Genomic DNA, 6,105 nt, shown 5'->3' on the forward strand with positions numbered 1-6,105 from the left:
CAAGGTGAGATGTGAGTCACTTACTCCTGACACTTAGGAATGCAGTCCAGATGTCCATCTGGCACACCCTAGACAGATAGGCGCCAATGGATGACCATTGATCATGATAGCCAGGCTTAGCTAAGTGCATCCCCCTTTGGGAGCTGTCCCTTATCAAAAGAAAACATCTTTAAATCAGCCTGCATGAAAAGTTTCTCTGTGGCTGCACCACAGAGATGAAGAGAGATGGGGCCTCATATGAAAAAGCACAGCAACACTTAATTCTGTCTTATTAATAAGCATTGCCGCTAAAAGTGAAAGGCTGAAGTGAAATAGAGCGGGACGAAGGCAGTGAAGAGAGAGAACGTGGGAAGAAGAGAAAAACGCAAGGGAAAAAAAGCAGCGTCGTAAAAGAGGTGACGGAGCTGTCCTCTCTATAAGAAGGGTGCCAGCGAGCCTTACTCTTGCTTACGGCCACACCCCCTTGAGCACGCCTGATCTTGTTTGATCTCGGAAGCTAAACAGAGATGGGTCTGGTTAGTACTTGGATGGGAGACCACCTGGGAATACCAGGTGCTATAAGCTTTTAAGCGCAGGAGGCGCCCTATCCCCGCTCGCTCGCTCATTCCCCTGTTCACACGTGTAGTGCGATTTTTTGGTTTTTTGTCAGCTTTGGTGAGACACAGGTGCTTGTGTATTAGCATGAGCGTTTTTTATTCTGATCATGAACAGTTTTACAAGTCCGCAAAGGATCGAGGAAAGGTTTATCGCCAGCCATTTATTCTTATCATTAACCTTATATACTGTATCTCTACATCCCATAACCTTTAACGGCAGGTGCCTGGGTGTGGACATGTTGTGATGTAATATTTATTTTAAAAGTAAACTTTTTAGTAAAGTCTGTTATATTGTTAAAATCTATAAGCGTTATAAAGATCAATTTTTGCTCGTGCTTATAAGTTATCGCTGCTAAATGTGTCTTATTCAATTATTTTAACACTTTTATGACCTATCCACTAAAATATAAAGTCCCGCCCTACAATGCTCTTCTCAAAAGATAAAATAAGTTTTACATTTTTTGATTCAATGTAATTTCTTTTCTAGAGAAACACACATCATTTGAGGCTTGGGTTGCATGTTAATATTTTTAAGGTTTAAAGACTTTACGTTCACTATACGTGGAAAATCATTTCAAACTTTTGAAAAGTTGTTGAGAATTTGTCATTGAAATAAGCTTACATATTTTAATTCAACGTGATTACTTTTCACTCTCGATAAAACACGTGTGATTTTGGGGCGGGGGATATGGTGGGGCGTTCTAAAACATCACAACCATTTGAAAAATGTCTTGAGCATGGTTACAAATTTGGAGTTTATGTTTAAATTAGCCGACTTGCCAGTGTTGAAGTGTGACACCTGAGCTGTGCGGCCCCGATATTGACTGCTGCGAAGATGGCTTCTTTGAGTAGTGAATCATCGGATTCCTCTGCTATGCAAACTGAAGAAGTAGGTTGCTAAAATATTTTTTCTGATAGTGGAATTGTTGTTTCAATCTGCGTTTAGCGTATTTCGTTTTCAACACTTTGTCTTCTTTTTAGCAAAAGCTGACCCAGCACTCAGTGGTGTGTGACAGTGGCTGTCATGTGAACTCTGATGGTGATTCAGGTGTTGGGGGTCCGTCAATGACTGATGAAGAGTTGCTACAAATGGTAAATATTAAACCACAGCAAGTTCGAAGCAAACGAAGAACTCTAACACAAAAGAGGCATTACAATTTAAATATTTTAGGTAAAAAGCATGCCTATTTATTTTGTTAAGCCTTCCTTTTCTTTTTTCCTTTAATAGAATAACGAAGAGGTCAATGCATCAATCTTCAAACTACCATCAAGCTTGAATGTTTCGTGTCTGTTCATGTGTGTTCGCCAAAATGTGATTAATGATGATGTTCAACCTAGTTTAGCTAACGATGGCTCTAATGAGCCCGATGCTATGGATCAGATTGTAAAGTCGGTGGTATGTTGCACCTTCAACCATTGTTTAAAGGGGGTTGTGGTTGATGAGTGCTCGGCCTGTTTGATTAATCATCCAGGTCAACGGGGTCACACATGCCTGGTTGTCGGGTGCGCGGCTGGGTACTGTGGTGTCTCCGGGAGAAAGTTTATGTAAATGAAAGTAGTACTCACACCACACTTTTCTTTCCTGAGTTTCGTGGCGTTTCTTCCTCCAACTATCTTCCAAATACAGTCCGTAATCCGTTCCCTTAATCCTGATCCGATCCGAGTTCCAAAAGTCCGTAATAAAGCCAATCCGCGATGTATCCTTATCCAGTGTCCGTAATTCAAAAACCATAAACCTTTTCTCCTTTCAGTAGTCCGTTATTCTTTAGCCCGATCTTTAACATACACCTCTTTCCTCTCTTTTCCTCCAAACCGCATTCACCTTATCGGCTTCCGCCCTGTTCACTGCCTCCAGGACACTTATATTTCGGTTCCTGATGCGGCTCAGCTGTGTCTCATTGTTTCTCAGGGTAGACCCTTTCCATTTACCGGTCAGCTGATTCTTTTTGGCAGCCATTTTGCTAAGGTCCATATCTAGTATTTTAAGTAGGTCATTCCGAAAATACCTGTTATGAATGACCCTTCCCCTGGTCATGTTACAGTACAAAGATGTGTTGTTTGCCGCATTAGAAATTTATAAGTGTCTCAGTTTAGCCCGAATTTTATCGGCTGTTCTGTACATCGCCAGTGGCCTGGGTGCCTATACTTTTACAGATGATACTGAGCGGAGTATAAAGCACTTGCTGAGAAAAATAATTGACGACCGCTCGCCATATGAGTATGTACGCTCCTAACTTGTAAAGGTAGATGGAAAAAAACTACACGTGACTTTTGGTGCGTTGCAAAACTTATTTTATACTTATTTATACTTATTTTTACAGAAAAGAAAAAAGATCTATGTAAAACCAGGGCTGTGAAATACTCGCAATGTGAATAGAGCTTTCACTCTGTTTTACAGACACAGGTGTGCCATTGTGAGAAAAACGAAAAATTTCGAATGTATACGTAAGAATTCTTACAAAAAGTGCTTTACACTCTTCTTTCTGCAAAGCTTGAAATGAAAATCAATTAACTGAATGCTAATGTCCTTGAATTTGTTAAAGAGATTGATGTGCATTTAAAGAACATGAGTGAAATTACTGCGATTCTGATGTTTTCACATCAGAAACTGAAGCCTGGCGGATTCAGCGGTGTGTATTCCAAAATACAACGTATTTTACATAGAACCTGTGGTAACACCGTCCCTCTGATCACTCAGGCTAATTTATTTGCTCTGTTAGGGTCGCCCAGTTCGGTGTTCATGGCTATAGAAATGGCAAGAGAAAGGGCGTTATGAATGCTTTTTCAGATGCTGCTGAGTTTCTGAACAATTTTGGGGCGATAGCTACAACTAATTTTCTGCACCAACATTTAATTGGCGATTGCAAGCAGTAGTCTGTAATGTGTGTGAAAAGTTTAAAAGTATATACTGGGATGTTTCTGTAATTTAAAACCTACTGATGAAATAAAGTGGTTCACATTTCACATGCTATTTGTCCTGCGAGTTCTTTCTGTGACACTTTACTCAGTCAGTCAGTCAGTCAGTGTGCGTGCGTGCGTGCGTGCGTGCGCTCACATCCCGGAAACTCGCGGCACTCACCAGACTTCCCACACCGCCGATTCCCTAGGGTTATAATAGATTGCATTCAAACCTGCAGCAGACATGATCACCTTCCATCCCTCGTTGCTAATACGCTCTTTCACACACTTATTTATAAATCGAAGGGGATGCGGGGGTGGGCATTTGGACCCTGAGGCCTGGGGCTGCTAGGGGAGGAAGGCGGGACAACAACACTCATTATGCCACACCATTGGCTCTCGAGGGGGCGGGACATCCGCCCATAACATTGCACCATTGGCCGATAAGGGGGCAGGACATCTGCCCATGGCGGCCTCCCATTGGCTGAAAAAGGGGGCGTGGTACCTGTCAAAATGATTGATGAAAGGTGTCGCTTTATTCTACTCCCGGGCCAAAATCAGCCCTCGGATCATCAACTCAATCAGGAACTCCCAGTCTCACAACTGCATTCCCTCGGTGCTTCCCTACCACCCTAACCCAATTTCTATCCCCAGGGCCATCATTAACAATGACTAAATTTTACAGGACGATCCCTCCATTGGTACTCTTTTTTCCGACAGCCCAATCATCTCTTATCGCTGACCACCACATAAGCTTCTTGTTCACAGCTCCCTCACACTCAGCACCTTCCCCTGCAATAGCACTCGCTGCATCACTGGCAAATACATATCTAACGACATTCAGGGCATCACAGGACAATTCCAGATAACCCTGACAACATCCTGTATCTCATTTACTGTATCTCTTGCAAAAAATGCCCAGCTATCTACATTTGGGAAACCGAAAGGAGACTAGGAGAATGCTTCAGAGAACATATTAGGGCTGGGAAGGTTAAAGATTTCTCCAAACCCATAGTTTTTCTTTTCACCTCAAATAGCCAGGATCTCTCAATGACTGACTTATTTTAATGTAATCTTCTCTATTCTCATGCAGGTTTTGACTTCACACCTTTCTTCACCTCTCTCCATTTTGCACTTCCTGAGTGGCCTCTCTGCTGCTCCTACCTCCTCCCCTCTCCCAGCTTTTGTTCTTCTGTGCTACTTAATCTTTGTAATCTGCCCTGTCTTTCTCACACCTGAAGAAGGCTTCACAGCCGAAACATTGAGTTTTCTCTCTTCTCTTTTCAGTATGGAATAAACCTATTACTTGTTCCTTTGCAGACTACACATGCTGACATAGTTTAGTTCAGGTGGGTAGCTGCTTCAATATACATTTGTAAATGTCAATTTAAAACTGTAAAAATAGTAAGATTATAACTCCACTTTAAAACGTGGAAAGAAATAGACACATGGCAGGCTACACCCTGGAAAGGACACCAGTCCATCCCAGGGCAAAGATATAAAAAATAAACATATAGGCAGCACATATCAAGCCTTACAAGAAATCATTAACACCCTCAACACACACCACAGGTCCATTAAACTCAAATACACCAAGCATGGTAGCCTGATAGACTTCCTAGACACCACCACATACAAGGTTTCTTCCTTCAACAACACAGACAAACTGGACATCAAGGTATTTTTCAAAGACACATTCACACGGCTTACTGCACAAAGATAGCTTCCACCCAAAACATACTTTAAAAGGACTGGTAAAATCACAACTCCTACACTTCAACAAAATCTGTACACAATAACAAGACTTTGAGGAAGCCAAATACACACTCTTCCAAGCTTTATGCCAGAGAAGATACACACAAAGTTTCCTCAAAACTGTGGCACAAACATTTCTAAATAGAAAAACTCCAGATGACAGAAAAATACCCCTCAACACATCATATTCTCAACTCAGCATAAAAACCAACCAAAAGCCATGATATTAGAAAACACAAACATACTAAGGGAGCACAAAATCATATCTGCACACAGAAAAAAACAAAAACCTTCAGCATTAATTAGTCCAAAGCAAGCTAAAACCTGTGCAAAACAGATCATATACACCAAGAGCCAAACATTTCATAACAGAAAACAATGATCCAAAACAAAGAAACTAAAGAAATCTTCCAGTTGCAAAGGGCATTCTCAGAAAACATCAATAACGCCATCTACAGCATCCAGTGCAAAAAGTGCGGGGTGACCTATGTGGGAGGAACGGGTAACTCCATCCGAACCCAGCTGACACAACACAGGTACATCAGGAACCACGGGACTGGAAAGCAACCCCAACTGGACAGAGATAGAAAGAAAGAAAAAGGAAAGGGAGTGGATCAAAAGACTTAATACTATCTTTACACAAGACCTGAACATCAGAAAAACCGGGAGGGTTTTAGTCGTTGGAAGGAGAGTGCTCTCCTTGTCCCAGATGGCCCCCTCTCGGATAAAATCTGGGAGAAGGAGCTTTGTTCCCCTCTCCTAACTAGCCAGATCCTACAGGGACTGGAACTCTTCACCATACTAACACGCAACAAACAGAAGAATAACTGAAACCAATCAGCTTTGGAAACTCGCA

General features: G+C 41.9%; 1 pseudogene; it reads left to right on the forward strand.

Moving 5' to 3' along the window:
• Positions 1–445: 445 nt before the first annotated feature.
• Positions 446–564, forward strand: LOC148805385 (5S ribosomal RNA; annotated as a pseudogene).
• The last annotated feature ends 5,541 nt before the right edge of the window (positions 565–6,105 follow it).

This window comes from Atractosteus spatula, unplaced genomic scaffold, assembly GCF_055471065.1.
Source record: "Atractosteus spatula isolate fAtrSpa1 unplaced genomic scaffold, fAtrSpa1.hap1 Scaffold_72, whole genome shotgun sequence".
NCBI lineage: Eukaryota > Metazoa > Chordata > Actinopteri > Semionotiformes > Lepisosteidae > Atractosteus > Atractosteus spatula.